Source organism: Meleagris gallopavo, chromosome 1, assembly GCF_905368555.1.
Source record: "Meleagris gallopavo chromosome 1, MGAL_WU_HG_1.1, whole genome shotgun sequence".
Taxonomy (NCBI): domain Eukaryota; kingdom Metazoa; phylum Chordata; class Aves; order Galliformes; family Phasianidae; genus Meleagris; species Meleagris gallopavo.
The window spans coordinates 92,484,186-92,507,143 of NC_139404.1; the positions used below are offsets into that span (position 1 = coordinate 92,484,186).

At 36.4% G+C, this 22,958-nt stretch overlaps 1 protein-coding gene across 2 annotated transcripts in view; it reads right to left on the reverse strand.

Moving 5' to 3' along the window:
* Nucleotides 1-22,958, reverse strand: part of CADM2 (cell adhesion molecule 2) — a 626,180-nt gene that overhangs the window by 552,163 nt on the left and 51,059 nt on the right. The window lies entirely within an intron of this gene.

Here is a 22,958-nt window from a genome sequence, read left to right on the forward strand (position 1 = left end):
AAAAAAAAACAACGCAACCTTCTCAAACAATTAGATCACCATAAAATTCTATTCTGCTGCTTTACTACTGCATATATTGCAAGGCAAAATTATATCCTCTCCACAAGCCACTCCTTGTAGAACCCTTCTTTTATTCCCCCTCCAAGTGTTAGACATGTCCTATGTTTTAAAACTTGTACATGTTTTATGCTTTTTATTATCTATGTTTTCAAACATAGAAAGCATAAAACATATACTGGCTTGGAAATGACCTACGAGGATTATTGAGTAAAAACCCTGGCACCAAATACCACCAACTAAAAATCAAACCATACATCTAAGTGCTGCCCAACAGCTTCCTTAATGCCAGAAGACCGGTAACAAGACTCTGCCCCAGGGTGCCTGTTCCAACACCTAACCACACTCTCAGAGAGAGCCCCTTGATTTCCAACCCAACTCTCCCCTGAAAAAGCTCCATGCTAGTCTCAGTTCTTCAGTCTGTGAAATCCAGCATCTTGGAGCCATCGTCTCTTTCTCAACAGATTCTACAACACACCACCCAGCTTTAGGTGGAAGGTATATGCAGGGGGAACCTGGGCAGGTATAAAGAAAGTCATTCATCAGCTCCTCTGTCAGTTAGCACTTGTCAGCCATATACATTGCTAAACCTGGGAAAAAACTGGAAGACTGCTTTAAAGCAGCAAAGGCAAGCAAAAAAAATACAGCAGCCACATCTCTGTAAGAAGTTTCATACGACTGCAAAGAACATCAGCACATTCTAAACCTCCCCCACTTTCCCTTTATACCATTTCAAATACCAGAGGAAAAACAACTGAGGAAACCAGCTACACACAAAGGTACGTACCGAAGGGGAGAAAAAGGAAACCTTTGCCTCACTTTTACAGCAAGTCAAGAATGGGAAGCTATAGACACACTGAAACAAACAGGATTGAGAAACAAAGGCAGGACTTCACCATCTGCTTCTTGAGAATTGTAAAGCAGGTGAATTTATCAATTCTTTCATCAAACATATCAGTCAAAACACTGATTAAAGGTTATACAAAGATAATCCTTTTCCAGGTCCCCCTCTACTTGGCTCTTGTGAGACTTTTGTGAGTACTGTATCCAGGCCTGGGGCTCTCAGCACGGAAGGACATGGAGTTCTTGGAGCAGGTCCAGAGGAGGGATACTAAGATGATCACAGGGCTGGAGCACCTCTCCTATGAGGAAAGGTTGAGGGAACTGGGCTTGTTTAGCTTGGAAAAGAGAAAGCTCTGGGAGATCTCATTGTGACCTTCCAGTACTTGATGGGAGCATATAAACAGGAGAGGGAACAGCTGTTTACAAGGGTGGATAGTGATAGGACAAGGGGGAATAGTTTTAAACTAAGACAGGGGAGGTTTAGGTTAGATATTTGGTGAAAGCTTTTCACACAGAGGGTGGTGATGCACTGGGACAGGTTGCCCAAGGAGGCTGTGGATGCCCCATCCCTGGAGGCATTCAAGGCAGCCTGGTCTGGTGGCTGGCAACCCTGCATATAGCAGGTTGAAACTAGATGATCACTGTGGTCCTTTTCAACCCAGGCCATTCTATGATTCAGTGGTAACTTTTGCTGCACTGCAGGATTTAAAAAGAATTCTGAAGTCAAAAATTTGAATTAGAGCAGTTACTTTCTCCTTCTGTTCTCATAAGTTATATTTTTCAGCTTGCCTTCCCCATACAGGCCAACACAAACTGACTTTTAAAGCTTTGTTTGACAACTACATGCTTTCATGAGCAATATAGCGATACATCAGCCTTTCATTTTATTTTCAATGAGCGCATAACAGAACATAATGCTTCTCAGATAAACGAGGTTTATGGAAGTTATAATGAAATTAAAATATGCTCAGAAATGAAAACTATAATAATTAATATTTTGAATAATTTGAGTTCAAAGAGATCTTTGAAGGTCATCTGCTCCAACTCCCTTGCACTGAGCAGAGATTGCTAAAACTAGATCACTTTGCTCAGAGCCCAGTCCAGTCTGACCTTGAACTGGGTCCACCACCTCTGTGGGCAACCTGTTCCAGTGCCTCACTACCCTTACTGTGACAGGCTTCTTCCTGATGTCCAATTTAACTTTCCCCTCTCTTAGTTTGAAAACATTTCCCCAAGTTCAATCACAACAGACCTTGCTAAAGAGTCAATTCCCTTCTTTCTTACAAACCCTCACCTTAGATACTGAAAGGCTGCTATCAAGTCTCACAAAGCCTTCATGAATACAGGTCACCTCAATGGTCAGCTGCAGCCAGAGTTTGAAGCTGTGGCTGGAGCATCTTCTTCAGGTGCAAAGTTCATCCATCAGCTCCTTCACTAGCTGGCACTAATCAACCACGTATGGTGCTGGCCACTGGATTCTGTCAGCCCTAACCCTGCCCAGGTCACGTGCTTAATCTGAGTCACTGCCTTCTTCCACCTCTGCCTGTCTTACATACCAAAGACCACCCAAGCCACGGCCACTAGCCATATTACATTTAAAGTAGGATCCCAACTATATGTGCTAGGTTGATACCATCTTTTATGAATTTGTATGTATTTTTAACTTTCAAAAAAAAAAAAAAAAACCTCTTAGTTCAGGAAAGAATTTCCATTGTCTATAAACAACTGTAGATTAGATAATAAATAACATCAGAAGAATACAATGCAACATGATTGTATTAGTAGTGTCAGCTCCCTATGAGTGCTCAGTTTAACTGTCTGTCACTATCTCTATAAACTGAGCCTAAGCCAAAGATTAACATTCAATTGTTTCTCGCTTTCTGGTGTCCTCCACCCTTTTGACCATCCAAAGTAAAAAGTCCATTATGCTTTTGTCTTGTCAGGAAATAGCACAGAGGAAAGAAGAAGCAGCAATCCAAAAAGTCTAACTTAATTCCTTAAAAGTAAGTTTTAAAGAAGTTTGCTAAAGGCCTCTTGAAAGCACAGGTTTTAATTTCTGAAATGTCTTTCATCTATGTATTTAATGGCACAAACATGGAAAACAACTGTAGCTATTTATACTACTTACATATGCATTCTTAATTTGGCATGTCTGGTGTTAAGTATCAGTTTGAGTTGTCATTTTTTACAGCATACTTGTCAGTTTCTTTTCTTTAAAATTCCTGATCATTATTACCGTAACATCATCCAAACGTACCTTTTCACTGTTAACAGCTATTTCTAGTGTCAGGTAGCAAGGCTAAAGCACAGTATAGTTCTTGTCCAATATATGGTGTTGGGAATCTGCTTTAAAGAAGGTCAGAAAGCTCTCTGCTTCTCTAGATATTCCATACAAAGTATTTCTCTTTTAATCTTGGGCACAGTTGTAGAAGAGGTTGCCTTGACTCAGGTACAAGGTGTTGCTCTTGGCTTTGTTGAATGTCGGTGGGTTGACTTAGCCCACCTCTTGAGCCTGTCTAGATCTCTCTAGGTGGCATCCCATCACTCTAGTGTGTGTGTGTGTGTTGACTACACAATACAGCTTGGCATCATCTGCAAGCTTGCTGAAGGTACACTCGATCAATCCCACTGTCAATCAAAATGATGAAGATGTCAAAGAGCACCAGTTCCAATACTGATTCTTGAGGGAAGCCACTCATCACTGATCTCCATCCAGACATCAAGCCACCAACTACCACGTTGTGGGTATAATCATGCAACCAGATCCTCATCCATTGAATTAAGTTAAATTCATACCTTTCCAATTTAAACAGGGGGTTGTGGGATACCACGTCATCTCACATTTACACTTCTTTCCCCCTGTATCTCTTTTGAAAAATGACAAGTTAAAATGAAACTACTGCATACTTAGAACACTAACACACAGGTATGCAGAAGCATGCACTGTTCAGGCTCATTCTGCACGCGGATCTTAGAAGGACAAACTGCTTGGGAAATCAACTAATTTCTTCCTAATAAGATATAGAATGTTATAGAATCAGGAAAAAATAATTCTGAGAACTCCTTCTTCACCTCCCACACCTCCACCCCCAAAAAAGTTTTGTTTTCTTGTAGCCTTGCTTCAAGCAGAGTCCTTTTGAAAATCATTACCTTACATAAAAGACATGTAATATTTTGTAATTTTTTTTCTTGAGTAATCTCAATAATTTTCCTAGTCTTTTATCTTTATAATCAATTAATAAACAGATGTTATAATTAAGAAATATACAAGAAAGAAAGTTAGGCTAAACAGGTTATTACACCAAAGAAGAACAAATGGAAAGCTTAGCCTTCCCCCAGTCTCACTGAGAAGACTCCAAGAGGAGAAGTCTCCAGAAGAGATCCTTCCCCACTGGTACTCAGCCCTTAAATGGGTCTAGGAGAGGTGGAGCCAGGCTCCACCCCTTCTGGTAGCACAGGAGAATTGTCTTCACCTGTGCTCCCAGGGCTGACTCATTGCTCACCTCAGGTGGTCAATCAGAGGTTCAGGCCATGATTCAACAGTTCCCATACAACATGAGATATGCTCTAATTCAACAGAGCCTGATTACAGGAAGAAAGCAGGAGGGCACAGAAGGGCAGCAGAACATTTTCTTGGATGTTTCTGGCACACTTCTCTTTGAGATATTTTTTGAAGAAAAAAAAAGCTGATAGCAATTTCATTTTCCTACTGAGCTTGCTTCTGCTATTCTAGGAAAATTTTGTAAAATGCACTGAGTTTAGTGTATCAGATTTTTCTCCCCAACTACTTAATTTTACTTTCACTTTAAAAGATATTTCTTTCAGAAGAGCTGCATGCTGAAACATCATCCTCTACAATGAGCACAAGAGCAGTTAATAAATGTACCAAAACATAGCTTGTGAGGTTGGAATTTACTTTGCCTTTTGTTAGTGGAAATGCAGCCCTTAAAGTATTCCTACAGACATGTCTTCAACAGTAATATGGCTTACAGGTCTGAGAACTGAATGGGTGAAATGGCAATAAAAACCATAGGCTTCACTTCAAAATGCTACAAGGAGGAAAATATATTCATTTACTGATCTCCATGTAAAACAATATATTACAAGTTAATTATTGTTTTTAAAAAGGGACCAGGGGGCAGAAACTAATAAGAACTAAGAGTCTCTGAATAAGATAAGAGTATTTGAAAAGAGGATAAGAAGATAAAGTTATTTTACAGCTAAAAAGAATCAATTCAATGCAATTATTGTCATTTTTGAGCAGTTTTCTCTATAATATTTTAACACTGTTGTAAAACTAATCTAAAATTCAGAATGGAATGCAAAAGCTACAGCAAACATTTATAGTGAAGGAAATAAGACACCTCAGCTCAGTCTCCTTTATGAATAACTCATAACACATATACCACATAAAAATATATAGTCAGCATTCCCCAAGGTACAAAAATATCTAAGTTGCTTCTGACTCTAAGAATTTTCTCTCTTAAGGACATACTTACGAGTGCATTCTGTATCTGATTATCATCCAAGCCCATCCAGACGTACAAGACAATTCAAGTCTGGAAATCATATTGTAGGAACACCATGCACCAGGTAATCACCTGACTTTCAGCAGCAGTAAACATAATTCAGTGTTACATTGACGTGACCCACACTGCTTCTGCATTAGACTTAGGCGGTATGCAAGTGATTTGTAGTCTGCAGTCTTCGTCTACCTATGTTAATTTAAATAATCAAGTCCGTATAAAACTCAGCTATACAGTTTGAAAAATAAGTCCGGAACAGTACTTTCACAAAGACAGCAATTCTCAGAGTTTGTGTTCTAACTTCTTTTAAAGCATAATCAAGAGATAGATCAGAAGAAACAAAAGGTTGTGGCACTTTTGCAAAGTCAACTGTTCTGCAGATGAATATGCTTTGTTACACAATAACGCAAACTTCAACTAAAACTTCAAGAAGAATTGCTACCCAGGTGAAATCCTTGAATTTCAAGATAACATCAGAGAAATCCAAACAGAGTCTGCAAGAGCATATGCAAAGGGCTAACAAAGGTCACATCACTTTGTTAACTAGGAAAAAAATATATGTATTTGCAAAAGGAATCTGGAAAAATTATATAGTAATTTGCTTATGTAAGAGAATTCTCATGGAAATCAAATAGAAGAAAACAAATATATATGTCAGTTGCTCCAAAAGTAATGCATCCTATTTATTTCTATGGAATCTACAACAGATACAATGAGAACAATAACACTATTTGATACAGCAAATTCATCTTCTGTTGTTTTTTTTTTTTTTTTTTTTAAACATAGTCACCACTGTTAGCTGTGCATTTTCACCAGCAATGAACAAGAGCCTGCACACCATGTTTATACAAATCTGCACCAGCAGAAGTGACCCACACTTCTCAGTGGTTATGAGTATCAAGTATGAGTATCAAGTTTGGTGTGCATTAATCACATAAACAACTTTAAAAAAAAGAATGTATAAAGTATGTAGTTGGTTTTACAGGCTTTGGTCACTCATTAAAGAGATTATAAAGAAAAGGAGCAAGGCTGTCAGCTTACAGTTAAATCCAGTCAAATAATGAAGTTTAAGAGATGAAGTCACAAAGGTGTATGTGGGCACCACTACTAACAGCAATCAGGTTGATTAAAGTTTTCTCAACAAGTACTTAAATGGTACACGTAGAAGAATGATCTATTTCATCTTAGCATACTAGCTGTACAAATTAAAAACTAACCCAGAAGAATATACAGGCTGTGTAACAAACACCATAGATGTAAGTATTAAAAACAGATCCTCATTCAGACGTGCCAGAAAGAAAAGTGAGATGTCATGTTCCCCCCCCACACACACAGCAATAAAGTTTGAAAATATCTCTATTTCATTTTATATACCCTTCTATTTCTTCTATTCATCCATAAACTCTTCTAGGATTTCTGCTAGATGATAACGTTTTGTAAAAATATTTTGTGGTTGACTAACACTAGCTGTTTTTATCATAGCAATCAAAGACAATTGAACTAGAACAGTCAGCATCTTGGCATAATCTAGAGCTCAATTAATTGCATAACTGTTTACTGAAGTACACAGTTAGGGTGCGTTAGTGTTTGACTAATAATACACCTGTCTTACCTAAACCAGTTTAAAGATCTACTTATCATTTAATAAACTTAAAACATTTTATACAGAGAGAAAGATTCACCAAAATCAATGGTGCCTACAAGGAAAAGGTGGGGAACTTGCAACACTGTTTTAACAAACTTGAGAGAAACGTTACAAAAGCAAGTTTTGCCAGACTCATTGCTTCTTTCTTACTTTCCTTTGATTACACAGGGCCCTAAATCACACTTTCATTGTGTCTCTCAAAAAGTTATAATTTCGTGAAACATGAAATATAAAGTACTGATAGGCTGCCTACTGTTTTCAATAAAGGCCTTTAAAAAAGAGACTTTCACGCTATTTTCTTTTTCAAAAAAAAAAAAATAATAATAATAATAATATCCTAGATGTAATATTCCTTTACTTCTCATACATGGAGGAAAATGAACATTTTGAAAATGAAACAAGGCTGATGAGAACGTAATTGGGTCCACACTATTAAAAGCGATTTGCTGAACAGCAACCACACTAAAAAGTAAATCAGCAGTATATAGTGAAGCAGGCTATATTAGTAAAATAAGAACTATTTCACTTGCAGTTGTAGTGGGACTTAATGCTCACACAAAGTAATAGTAATCTTAATTATAGGAATTTAACTTCTATACTTTAACACTAAAATTTGTTTTGTATGAGTGATTTATAAAGTTTTTTAGATATCTTCTGTTACCCAGAAAGTCTGCAATTCAAGATTTTTTTTCTTAGAATCTTAAAATAAGACAGCTTGAAAAATAAGTGACTGTAACTTATAGTAATACTCCGTAAGCAGTTTTGAGTGAAAAACAATTCATTAAGAACATATTGTTTATCATTTTCAATCAATTAGAATGACATATTACCATCTGATAAATATTAGTGGATGAGGTAACAAAGGAAAATAACCAAGCCTGAGGCTTTTTGAGACATTACAACATGTTCCATGCAGCCCCTTCTGTTTTTAACAGTAATCTATAATTGATGGCTCATGACATTGCCATTCTCAAGCTATTAGTTAGACAATAACAGCGCTAATTAACTTCTAATTAAAACTGCCATTTTCATACTTCAAGCTTGGAATACCTTAGCTTCTTTCAACATAGAGAAGATGGTTACCTTAATGTCTATTTGTATAATTATGTCTACAAATGAGTAGAAGAACATCAACTGCAGATGATGATGATTAAAATAGTTAAGTGGCAAAATAATCAAATATATAGAATTTTCTTACTCCTTATCCCCATAAAACATAAAAAGATTAAGGACAAATTTAGCAAGGAAATGATCTAAAAGACAAAACCAAATGTATGTATAACATTCATATTATTTGTGCATTTATATTCTTGTGCTTCTAAAAATATTGAAATATTTTCTGTTTAACTTCACCTCCTTGCCATCTGTATGGGAACTGTTGAATCACGGCCTGAACCTCTGATTGACAACCTGAGACGAGCAATGAGTGAGCCCTGGGAGCACAGATGAAGGCAATTCCCCTGTGCTATCAGAAGGGGTGGAGCGTGGTTCCACCTCTCCTAGACACCATGTAAGTGCTGACCACCACTGAGGAAGAACCTTTTCCTGGAGATCACTCCTTGTGGAGAATATTGTGAGTCTACAACGTTAGTAAGCATTTACCATTTATTATTTTCCTGTTGCAATAATCTTACTTAGCTTAACTTTTCTGGATATTTCTTAATTATAATATCTGTATATTCATTGATTATACTGCATCTCACAAGGTTATATTTCAAAAAAATCCACTACTGCCAGGAAGCACTGCACTTCAGCCCCATTCTCACAGACAATCCTTTACCAAGTCAGATATTGTAGTTCATGTACAATGAATAAAAAGTCCTCTGAGCTTACTAATTTGATGCAAGAATGATCAGCTACAGGTTTATTATAAACCATTATTATAAACCAGTTTCTAACAGAAAGCGTGGAAAGGTGACATACAGAGCTTAAAGCTCTAAACAGTAAATGTAATAGATATGGGGAACTGAGAAATTTAGTTATATTTCCCATTGGCTGTTTCAGACCTGATGAAACTAAAGATATGGAGATAACCTGGAACAGTAAGGCTTTTTTCACCTACACGTTACTGTTCTCAGTACTGACTAGATTTCCACAGCAAGGGATGAGCTACCCTCTGTTTTGACACTGAAAGAGGTACCTGGGCCTGCAAAGGACCTATCCTCTCTTTTCCTGTCCTCCTGGGATTGGGGCAAAGCAATGCCACCTGGATATATCAGCACAGGGGTTCAGGACATGGCCTAAGGCAGTACTCGGGAATGGGGACTGGCTGAGGATCCACAGAATGCCCTCACTGCCAGTTTAGATGTCAATACTAAAATATGCCAACATCATAAAAAACAAGCCATAAAAAACAGGTTTTTTAAAAGAGAAATTTTCTGGAAAAAAAAATGACCAGAACTAAAAAGGCATTGTCTGTCATTCTACAACAGTAGGTAGTTACTTATACTACTCTATTTTTTTCTTGCCCAGTAGTACAGCCTTCCATTAATCTTTTTTCTTCTACAGTTATCTTCTGTTTGATATAAATGTTTATGCCATGGGAACTGATATTTCCATTTCAAGTTGTGAATTTGAAATTGCTGCCTAAAGTTTTACAAAGAGCTCACAAAGCATTTCTATTGCTATAGATTACTATATGTATATATGCACATATATATATATAACACGTACATCTACTTCATATATGAAGTTATATTACTGTCCAGTTCCTGTGTTAATTCTCTAGTAATAAAGTCTAAAATTCAACTGAAAATTCTTCCCCTACCACAATTAGGATGTTCATATTATTGTTTCTTACATAAATTGTCTGACATCACACATGAGAGGCAGAATTTGGGTTTTGCTCCATCTAGATTGGCATGATGTGAAATCATACTTAAGTCAGTCTTTAAGTAAGGACATGGACTGAGCATCCCTCTACTCATATCTTTGAGGCTTCTATTCCTCTATCAAATTTAGTTAAAATATGAGCAATTTACAAAGGACAAAGCTGAGTAATCTTGAAAAAAAAAAAAAATCTTATGAAAACGAAGGGTGATGGTCTGTTACATACACAGCATATGATAGTCTTAAGATAGAACAATTCAGTATTTGAAGTATTAATTTTTCAGGAATTTCTGTATACACAATCTACTACATAATGGTGCTAGTCATTAGGAACAAAAATAAAGCCTTTCAACATCTCAACAATTTCACCAACATACTTTGATGGTGTATGGGAAGTACTGAATCATGGCCTGAACCTCTGATTGATCACCTGAGGTGAGCAATGAGTCAGCCACAGGAGTACAGGTGAAGGCCATTATCTGTGCTGCTGGAAGGGTTGGAGCCTGGCTCCACTTCTCCTAGACCCCATTTAAGAGCTGACTATCAGAGGGGAAGGATTTCTTTCTGGAGATCCCTCCTTTGGAGTTTTCAAGTGAGCCTACGCAAGGGTAAGCCTTCTATCTATTTTTTTTTTTTTTTTTTTTTGGTGTAATAACCTGCTTAGCCAAACTCTCTTGTATATTTCTTACTTATAGCACCTGTCTATACATTGATTATACAGATGGCTTAAGGATACTGGCACTTAACATACAAGACAGCTACTGTTAAATGTCACCATGTGATTGTCTTCCCTGGAACAGTCACTATGACACAGCTACTGTTGCTTATCTGTAGAGATACACAAAAATAAGTTACGGAGTTGCAAGCTTTATCTAAGGTAAAAAGACAAGGCTGAGAATTATTGATTTGTGCTTCAAAAAAAATCAGTCAATTTTTTCCTTTAACTGTATTGGCTCACTTTACTCACAGCAAGAGAGAAACTCAAACATTTCAACTTCTCCACAACAAAATTCTTCATGGAAATTTGCTTCATTTACCCAGATACCATACCTTATACGTCTCTTGCCTCCATCCTTTTTCAGTCCAGAAAAAAGAAATCATATTAAAGGACAAGTTTAAAAATAATATTATTGATTCTATGCTATCCTATTTCTCTATTTGCCTTCAATATATGTAATTCTGACATCCGCAGAAATTCCTGACTCTACTTCAAAAACTATCAAAGAAAGTCTTCTTACACTTTTTTTTTTCCTCTCAGAGCAACTCCGGACATTTCTTATTTTCTTTAATTCTCCAGTTCTTATATTATTATTTATTTCTCTATACTCTTATACTCAAGATCTTCATCAACCTATCAATTTGATATGAAAAGCTGTCAATCCTAAAAACTAAGAGTATAAATTATCAGAAACCCTTTCTTTCCTTAAAAAAAACTATTCTTTTGACGCACTTGACACCAGCTCTTTAATATGCTGTTAAATTTTCCTCAATCCTGTGCAGCAGAATTATTCTGATTTTGTTTATCATTTTAAATCTATCTTCAAATATTATATTCCTCTTGTCTTCCGTTCTAAAAAGCGGGGAAAAAAAAAAACAAAAAAACACAAAACCACAACAAAAGCTTCCCCTCTCCTATGGTTTAAATTAACATTTGAAGATTTCACAATTTTTGCCAATAATAGTCAAACAAAAACTCATTAGGCTTTTGACATTAATATATAGCTCTTTTTGTACCAGAAAACTAAAATTAATTTCCAAATAGAAAAAGCGAATGTCACTAACTAGAAATTCTCAGCATTAAGGCATTTTATTCAGTAGATTAAATGAACAGTTCAATAATGGAAATAGGAAAAGCAAAACAAACACATCAACAAACAAACAAAAAAACCAGCACCTAGTCTATTCATTGTAAGATAAACTGAATCACTTTTAGCTTTGGGAAAATTAACTAGCAATTAAGTTTTTCAAATAATGATATATCCATTAATCTTATGGGTCCCATTGAGACACATTCCAGAGTCCTGAGCGGAATTAGCTCATTTACTCGCCAAGCCGCTTGTGATGATATTTGAAAAGTCATGGTGGTCAGGGAAGTCCCTCACGACTGGAAAGAAGGCAAAATAGCACCCATTTTTAAGAAGCATAGAAAGGGAGACCTGGGGAACTACTGATCTATCAAACTCACCTCAGTGCCTAGGAAGATCATGAGGAATATTCTCCGGGAAGACATGATAAAGCATATTGAAGAGCGAGAGGTGATGTAGGATAATCAGCATAGCTTCATCAAGGCAGGTCCTGCCTGATTAAACTTCTGGTTTTCAGATGGTGCAACTGCATCAGTGGAAAAGGGAAATGCCAATTATGTCATCTATCTTGACTTTATTGAGGCCTTTGACTTGATCTCCATAACATCCTTCTCTCCAAATTGGAAAGATAATAGATTAAATAGATGAACAGTTTGGATGAGGAACAGGTCCTGAGACTGAGTGGTGGTCAACAGCTCCATGTTTGGATGGAGGTCAGTGATGAGTGGTGTTCATTAGGGGTCAGTACTAGAACTGGTGCTCTTAAACATCTTAATAATTTATACCAACAGTGGGATCGAGTGCACCTTCATCAAGTTTGCAGGTGATGCCAAGCTGTAGAGTGAGGTCCACACACTAGAGTGATGAGACGACATCCACAGGGACCTAGACAGGCTCAAGGCTCAAGCAGTACGTCCCAGTAAACCTAACAAGGTTCAACAAATCCAAGTGTGAGGACTTGCACCTGGGTCTTGGTAAACCCCACTATCAGTACAAGCTGGGGGATGAAAAGATTGAGCACAGCCCTACCAAAAAGAACTTGGGAGTACTGTGGATGGCAAACCAGATGTGAGCCAGCAATGAGCCCTTGAAGTCCAGAAAGTCAAACAAATCCTGCGCTGCATCAAAAGAAGTGTGTCCAGCAGGTCAAAGGAAGTGATTCTCCCCCTCTACTCTACCCTGGTGAGGCCTCACCTGCAGTGCTGCATCCAGATGTGGAATCCTCAGTTCAGGAATGACATAGACCTGTTCAGAGGAGGGCCACAAAGATGATCCTAGGGATGGAACAACTCCTGTACAAGGACAGGCTGAGAGAGCTGAGGTTGTTCTGCATGGAGAAGAGACAGCTCTGAGGTGACCTGATAGCAGCCTTTCAGCTTCCAAAAGGGAGCTACGTGAAAGTATGGGACAGACTCTTCAGCAGAGTCTGTGGTGATACAACAACAGGAAGTGGTTTCAAACTAAAAAAGGGGAGATTTAGATCAGATATAAGGAAGACTTTTTTTTACAATAGAGTAGTGAGGCATTGGATCAAGAAGTGGTGGATGCCCCATCCTCGGAAGTGTTCATGGTGAGCGTGGATCAGGCCCTAGGTTACTTAATTTAGCGGTGGATGTATCTTTAAAGGCAGGTGTGATGACTTTTAAAGCTCCCTCCCAAAGATTATATGATTCTCTGATTTCGTACTATGGAAAGCACGTCAGATCATTTTCAAGAAAATATTAATGAACAACATTTTAAGTTCTAAACAGGAAATATACTTTTCGGGCAATCGCAGTGATTTTTGGATATATTCAAATGGTTTTAAAAGGAGGAAGCATTAAACTTTCCACCAGAGTACTGCAAGAATCTGGCAATAGTTGAAGCATAACTGCACAAAAAGCACACAAGAAATATTATGTTATAGTTAGCAGAGTGAAGAAGAAAAGAAATCTCACACATGTCATGCTATCGTTTGTAATTATTCAGATGAATAACGAAGTATTTAAATAGAAAAGAACACAACCATCTGAACATAAGTGCAAGTGATCTTTCAAATTTCATGATTCCTGACACAATATTAACCACTGTATTTTTCTTCAAGTTCTCAAGTGCCAAAGCATTTTTCACAATATTGCTAGAAGTTTTTAGTAAGCTTCAAAGCAGTATGCTGTGCCATTAAATTTTGATTTATATAAATACATCTATTTAGATTGTCATATGATACAGTATGGACATTAGGAAAGATTATCATTGACATAAATGTAAACTTTTTGATGGGTAGGAAGCGAATAAGACACATAAGCAACTTACCTTGAGATGAAAACTACAGAAAGAAAGGGTTATTATGATTTTCTCAAGTCTTACAAGGATTGGGCCATTTCCTAGAAGACTCATCCTTTACAGTCAGCGTTTTACAAAAATGATCTCAAACAACAAAATTCAGGTATAGGATAATGTGATTTTTATAAAGAAAAATTTTAAGAGGTTGTCAAGATCACAGACAAAGAAAATTTTCTTTTTCTAATCTGAAATGCAAAAGCTTAATGCCATGCATTAAAAAAAAAAAAGTGTATGATTTCCTTTCAGATTACTACATATATACTCCCATAGCTTGGACAAATAACTTGCTGCTTAACGATAGCAATAATCTACATCAGCACAGCTAAAAAGTTGCAGAATATTTTCATTCATCCTTAGTTACTTAAAATGAATATTGTATTAAACATCCGAGGATTATCTGCTGTTCCATACAGTCTTATTCTCTGCAGTCAGGGCTGAGTCACTGCTCTTTGCGTTTAGATTCTCACAGGACTATGAAGAACTAGAGAAGTATTCATTCAGCAGCTAGCTAAATCACCTTAATCACCACATTAATGCCTTTATAGCATTTTCATGGAGATCCCTCCTTTAGAAGGATCCAACCATGTCAATGCTATAAAGGCATTAATGCTCAAAAGCATTATCCTATGATCCTGTCTTCATTCTAAAAACCCATATATGAGTTTAGTAGGACACCGTGGAACTAGAGAAGATCTGTTTTGTTTTGTTTTATTTTTTCAAAATTTCTTTGCATTAAGGATACTAGCATTTTGAATCATTGAATGAGTAAACAGAAAAGATATAAAATAAGTATAGAAGCCAAAAATGAGAAAAAAATCTACTGTCTCTACCGTCAGTTAGCAAATCCTAGTTACATCCTTTAAAAACAAGTTTATAAGGAATGATTATGGCTAGAAAGTCATAATCTTTCAGTTGGACAGAGAATAAAACAGTAGGGTTAAGGAAAATAGATAAAAAGCAAAAATCTACAAATATTTGCATCTGATAACAAATGCAAACTGATTGACAGACTTTATAGCCTGTTCTGCTTGTCACATAAAATAAGAGGAGGGAAAAAATGATATAACAGATCAAAGTGTGCTTCAAAATGTATATTCATATTTATATGCATTGCAGATGCATGAATGCCCTACTCCTTGAGACCAGGTAATTTAATGTCTTCCACCAAACTCACAGCTTTCCATTTCATTTTAACTAGCACTCACAAATTTAAGGTCTAATTTCCTACCGTGGCAAAAAGTGAACTCAGAACCAAAGTGAGAAAATAAGTTATTTTGATGGCTTACATCTTCACATACCTTGTCAGCCTGGGAAGGTCTCCCTGCAGTTAAGTTTCCTTATGTCTCGTAAGTTAAGTAAAAAATCAGTAATAGCTCCAAATTTCCTCATCCTGCCCTAATTGCATTTGGATTCAGTTCATCAGAGCTAACAGAATTTAGCAACCTACTTCACTGGTAGTTTGAGTTTTAGATAATGCTTTACTGTTATTGATATCAATCACAGTGGTTAGCACTGTTGACCCCATTCTTTACTAAGAAAGCCTTCCCCTATGATTTCATAGATTAAGAGGGTTGATCACATATGCAAAATGCAGTATGGGATACAGAAAACAATACAAGCAGAAAATGAAAGCATCAATTCACTCAATTACTCCACTAAAAACTTTGCAAATGTGCCTCCTCTCAGGCTCATGACAAAATGCAAAGCTAGTAACCAATATAGACTTGTTATTGATGCGCATCTGATCCATATTTTGATGACTGGTGGGAATTGTCAAAAAAAAAAAAAAAAAGCATCCAATTTCTGACACGCAGCTGTAGGCTCTTAAGTAACGGTCCAATATGCATGTGAAAAAAGAATACATAAACCATAAACAACATGGTTAAAAGTGTCTGCATATTAAGAACCTAAATTCTGAATGTGTTCTGTAGTCTTCTACAATAGCTGTAAAAACACCTGATAACTCATATTTACATTTGTATGTGATTGCTACAATTGCTGTATAACAAGAAATGAGTCATTCACAAGTGTTTTGAATATGCATTTCCAAAGTAATTCATCTGCATAAGCTATAATTGTTTTATATTTCATATTTTAGGAGAAAAGGCACACATTCAGTATCACCATTTTACTCTACACAATAAAAATAAATTACAAATAAAAAAATGTTTTCTACTTCCTGATAAGGAAAACACAGAACTTAAAATGGTGAACTTGTGATGCAGATACTCTTTTTAGTAACAGCAATACTACATGTTATTTTTTTCCAAGTTAATATTACTCAGCATATGCTCATCTGATGGAAACCTATCAAGAACTAGAAAGTGCTCCATTGACATAAAAATTAACTCGGTCATTTCTCTAACTGGTAAAAGATAATGCCCATCTAATAGATCTTTATTAGTATAGTATGAGGTAGAACTGTAGAACAGTAATATAGTAGGCTATATTTTGAGTTCTTTGTTTCAACACCCACTCCTAATCTAGAAAGGAAAAATAGCTGAGTATGTATTCATTTTCAATGAATGCGAAGTTATCTGATAATAAATGACCCATTAGTTTGCTTATAATTTTGTCAGAGTTATTACAGTCTTTAGGTTCTGAATGACTGTAATTTACTATAATTAGTTTGCAGGACAAGAGATAAATTCAACTTGCTCAATTGCAGATTCACAAAAATAATTTTGAACATTAGAATATTTTCGAACATAAAGGTCATGACAAAACCTAACCAAACAAAGAATTGTAATTGAAGAAATGTTAGTTTGATTTTTTTTATTTTTTTATTTTTTAAACAGATTGATTATGGAAAATTACCACCCTGGTTTAGTCTTAAGGTTATGTAAATTTTGTCTTGCACATAAATCTTCCCAGAATCGATCTTTTCATTGATGTTTATGTGGAAGAGGTATATAAAGAAAAAACATACCTCAGATAGTTCTATGCATACTGCATGAATATGAGACTTTGCTGAACATTCAATCTTCTTTTCAGACAGGAATATACCACCACAACTTAAGATAACACATGAAAACATTAAAACAGGAAGCTCAGAATGTTAAAGTTAGTATGTGAACTACTTAAAATTATTTCTGTCTAGTTAGGCTGCAACATTTATCCAAGTTTCTAACAGTTCAGAATTCTCCCAAACCTTGAAATTGGAATTGATTTTTTTTTTTTTTTAAATTGATCCTAATGCAAACTATGAAACTGAAAGCAATATGATGACTCTGGTAGAGGCTAAATGTTTTAGAAATCTTTTCCTTAAAGTCAATCTTACCACTTAAAAAAAAAACACCAACAACAAATAATTATTATCATAATATTAATGATCTTTTAAATTAGAAGACGCAATAAAATCACTGCTGCCTTGACCTTCCATTTTCTTCCTATTCAAAAAGAGAAATATTCTCAAAAAGTTTATCTGTTTTCAGAATCAGAAAACATTTTAGTTTCAATTTTTTGTGCTCTAATTGCCATTAAGACAAGGCAAATCAAACTGATAGATATCATGTATTTAAGTATAGCAGCTTTTTTCTTCAATAGAATACCAATAATTCTGGACTTGACGGTTTATTAGATGTTTTTTTCCTTTGCAGTGCTCTCAGCAGTGTATCCTAAGGAAGGTAAACATATTGAACTGGGAAGTTCAGTCTTTTACAGCTGGTACAGAAAGAATGTTGAAATTAAGTTTCAGGTAAAAACTCAGAGTCTTCTTGGACTCCACAGATAGCTGCAATCAGAAAATATAATGATCAAGAAAATGACAATTCTGAAACAGTCTACTTGCTATTTGTCAAAAAAAAAAAAATGCTGACTTTTATTTAAGACAAATAATTGAAACAAAAATTTGCAACAAAACCCCACATATATTTGTCCCATAAAGAAGGAAAAAAAGCATTTCAGCTGCTTTTGCTTACATGCAGATTTATGTTTTGATGTCATATGTAATAGCAGTACTATAATGCAAGATATTACAGATTCATATCATCAAAGTGAAGCAAAAATAATTCTTAATTCTCATCTTTAAATATTTGCTATTATGAATTATTTATGGAAGAATACCTAAACCTCTCTCTGAACTGAGTTCTTGTATTTTTCTACCTTCTTCACCAATGTAGTATCACAGCAATCTAAAAACAAATCCATTAGTAAGTGAATATGTTATTTTTATTATTCTTATTATTAAAAAAAAAAAGGGAGGGGGGGGGACATAAAATACCACAGCTAAAACTGAAGGATATTTTTTCTGCAGCCAATCAAGACTTATCACCTCCCACTTCTACTCCATAAACCCTAGGGAGCTTACTACTTTCTTTATTCATATAAAAATTTTGTGGTTTATTTTTTTCTTAATTGTAATTTCTCAAACATATTGTGTTTGGGAGCAAATTTATTTCCATTTCTAATCATGTTTGGTATAAAAAAAAAAAAACACCTTTGAATGATTTAAACACAATTTTTTTTTTTTTAAGTGAGAATTATTGTCCGTTCTTATTTTTCATACTAAGCTATCAGTGAAGTCACACCTACATTCAATTCAGATAGAATTGGATGTGCATTATGAGGACGGACATTTTGTTTTAACTCAGCACGGGCATTACTTTATGCTAGGACTACCCAGCATCCTATAACTGGAAAGCCCTGGTGCCAGATCTGTATAATAGAACCTGAGTTCCAAGTCTTCAGCGTCTTCACAGAATCACAGAATGACCCGGGTTGGAAGGGATGTCAAGGATCATGAATCTCAAAACCCCCATTCACAGGCAGGGCCACCAACCTCCCCATTTAATACTAGACCAGGTTGCCCATCCAGCCTGGCCTTGAACACCTCTAGGGACAGGGCATCCACAACCTCTCTGGGCAGCTTGTTCCAGCACCTTATCACAAGACAGAACCAAGAGATGATGCTGGCTAGCCTTTTATGTTTTCTAAAACCAACATTTTGCCAGGAAAGCACAAATTACAAAATGCTGAAACGATTTTTAGGTATCTAATTTCCTAAAAATACAACTACTTATATCATGCAAACACTGAGCAGTTTTTAACTAAGCCTTAACATTGACAAAATTCTACCATCCATGTTGCTTTCAAGGCCCCTCTGTTAGATGTGCTTATTTCACATGAAGTATCATGTATACATGAGAGAACCACTATTATTAAATAGGGCAATAGTGAATAAACAGTGACAATGACATTCACCAGATGACAATAAGAGTCTTAAGATTTGCTTTACATTTTCTTCCAAGGGATTTGTACGGGAAACGAGCTCAAAGAGTGAGACAGACCAGCCAAGACCAACATGCAGCACAGTATTATACCAGGAAATGGAGAAAAATGGTACTTCCTTTGAATTATTGGTGAAAAAGGTGCTAGTATATTTATACTAGTATCTTTCGCTTGCTGAAAGCTCTTAAACCTTCAACATTTTGAAAAAAGATATCACTCTTTAAGTGATTTGTGGCACAACACAGCACAGTGTGTAGTGATGAGTTCTTTATTCTTGTTTCCAATAAGCTATTTACGTCATTTTCTCTCTTTTATTGAGTTGGCATCTGACTATCTATTCTGAGATGCCTACCATGGAAGTCATTAAAAGTCACTTTTACAAAGCATAGGCAGATGTATGAAAAGCTGGATTAAAAAACTTCCAAATTAGAAACAGTAATCTTCATTTCTCTAGAACAGCCTACGCTGGAATATCATCATTCTTCTTCCTTTCCATTTATGTTTCATTCACTATGTGACTTTCAGTTTCTGCTGAAAGTTAAAAAAGAAACCCTAGAGACAACAGTTTCATTAACTGTACAACTTATTCATTCTCTAAATACCATCCATTCTATGCATTAAATTGAATAAGAATTCAGTGAAAGTGCATGAACATGTAATTAAAGACAATTATAATGCATACTCATAGGGAGAATGGGAAACAAAAATTTTGAGTAGCAGCACAGATTCTGGCTGCTCAACTAATACGAGATCATAACCTACAACAGCTGTGTGAACTAGCAGTAGAGAAATTGAGCAGTTTTTCTGTTAGCAGATTTAATGACTATTTCCTGGCATCAAATGTAGTCTAAGACTCAGGAATTTTGGATTCCATTCCAGATTCTTCAAGCAGCCTTTAGGACCGTTTTTGCACCTGCATCTGCCAATAAAGCTCATCACTCCCAATATTTTTGGTTTAATTCCTAACGGCTTACTCTCTTCTGTACTGTATTCCTTATTTCTCACTCCAGCTGGGAATCACAGCTTCCTCCTTCACCCACATCTGGCCAATTCACTGTGCTAAGCTAGCCTACTACCGTCTATCTTTATTTCAAATACAAGCATCTGTTATACAATTTCAGTCAAATTGATGTTTAACACAGAGCTCAAAATGGTTGTTTTTCATTACACAAAATCAGCATTGTATCATTCAGGAATTCTAATTCTGGTGAAACGCTCAGATCAAGTAAAAAGCCCAATCCCATAAACAAGAGGATGGGGGAAAATAGAACAACACTCCCCTACCTCCTCCCCCCAGTATTTACCTTCCAGCATTCATGTCTTAATTAAAAACAAATAGAAAACTGAAGAGATTTTTTTCCATTTCTTTCTTTGGACTGTATCTATAAGTCTTATGATACAACAGACAGACAACAATAATCTTAGTCCACTGACTACACTAAGCACCCTTATCAAAAAGCATGATTATGGAAAAAGTCTTGCACTGCATATAAAGGTAGCTGCTCCTTTCTGAATAAGAGAAACGAATACAGAGAAAGAAGTAGTGTGTGTCAGGCAGAGATCTGAACATAATTTCACAGTAACTGAATGAAGACATAATGACCTGAACCAACTCAAGGATGATGTTCCAGGAGTCACAGGCTAGTAGTATTCATCTGCAGTACTGTAAAAACAGTTTGCTTATGTTAGTCGAGAGATTCTCAAGCATCTGAAGAACAGTATAGGAGAAAGTTTAGCAGTGCTAACAAGCAGGCAAGTGAAATTTTGATTCTGAGTAGAACAGTAATGGAAAGAAATTTCAGGAATTTTCAAGAGTGAAAACAGAAATATTTGATAGCAAAAAAAAAATAGCCAGAAAAATTTGTAAACCACTATCTCAAATATTCTAGTTCCAGTTTTTCAGTTCAATCACAAGCTAAAAAAATTTATATACAGCAGTATATCTAAATATCAAGAAATGAACTAGAAAAAAAGAGATGAACAATAAGTTAATATTCTTTTACTAATGATAATCAGTTATTTTGAAAAAGAGATCCAGTGAGCAAATCTGAAGAATTGCAGATGTTCTTACTGAGAATTTCTGATCTGCAATGAAATGATGTAAGAAATTTAGTACAAGTAATGTGATTACATCAAAAACCTAGCTTCCTTTTTTACATTTCGAGATCCTAAATTGCAGATCAAATTTAAAGAGCAAGGCTCTATTGCAATGCTAGATAATGCTACTGAAAAACTGTTTTTATCTTTCTCATACACCTCCTCTGGACTTGCTCTAACAATTGGCATCTTTCTTGTGCTAGGAGCCCCAGGTCTGGACACAGTACTCCAGATAGGGCCTCAATAGGACAGAGCAGAGGGGGACAATCCTCCACACTTCTGGCTCACGTCTGGCTCAAGTTTTTTCATTCAGCAGAACCTTCAAGTTCATCTCCACAAGGCAGCTCTCAAAGAGCTCTTCTCTCAGTGTACTGACATATCTGGGATGCCTCAATCCAAGTGCAACAATTTGCATTTGACTTTGTTTAACCTCATTCAGTTCACATGTACCCACTTCTCAAGCTTATCCATGTCCCTCTTATTTCCATTGTGGCAACTGCACCACACAGATACGTGCCATCAGCAAACATGATGAAGGTACACTCATTCCCATTATCCAGTTAATTGATCAAGATGTTGAAGAGCACTGATCCCAAGACAGACCCCTGGCAGATACCTCTTGTCACTGGCCTCCACCCGGACAGCAAGCCTCTGGCCACAACCGTCTGACTGCAATCATTTCTTTATCCACCAACAAGTCCAGCCATCAAATCCATCTCTCTCACATTTAGAGATAAGGATGTGATGTAGGACCATGTCAAAGGCTATGCACAATTCCAGGTAGACAACATCATTTGCACTTCCTTTGTCAACTGATGCCAGCACTCCATCAAAGAAGCCACTAGATTGGTCAGGCAGATTTGCCCTTGGTGAAGTTATGCTGGCTATCTTGGATCACTTTCTTGTCTTATGTTCCTTAACGTAGGTTTCAAGAGGATCTTTACCGTGATTTTTTTCAGGCATGGAGGTGAGGAATCACTGGACTGAAGTTCTCCAGGTTTTCCTTCCTCTTTCTTAAAAATGAGAGTGATGCTTCCATTTTTCCAGTCAGTGGACACTTTATTGTGCCATGACTTTTCATATATGATGGAGAGTGGCTTGGCAACCACAACAGCCAGTTCCTTCAGGACCTCAGGATGCATGTCGTCCAAGCCCCATAGACTTCTACACATTCAGTCTCATAAGGAAGTCTTAAACTTGCTCTTTGTTTACAGTGGAGGGATTTCACTTCCCCAACCTCTGCCTATAGTTTCAAATATGCAAGAGACCTGGGAAGTCGACTTCCAGTGAAGATCAAGGCAAAGAACTTAATGAATAATGTAGCCATCTGTGTCAGTTGTTAACAGTTCCACCAATCTCCAGGATTGCCTGCAATTATCAGAGGGGATACTCTCCTTGGCCTTTCTCTTCTGACCAACAAACCTTTGTTATTTTTCACATCCCTCAGTAAATCCAGTTCCATCAATGCCTTAGCTTTCCTGATCCCATGTCTGCACTGGTAAGATAAGAAGATAGCCTAAGATAAGAAGACATCCCCATATTCTTCTCTGCTTCCACTGTCTTTACAACTCCTTCTTATCCCTCAGTTTAACCAGCAGGTCCTTG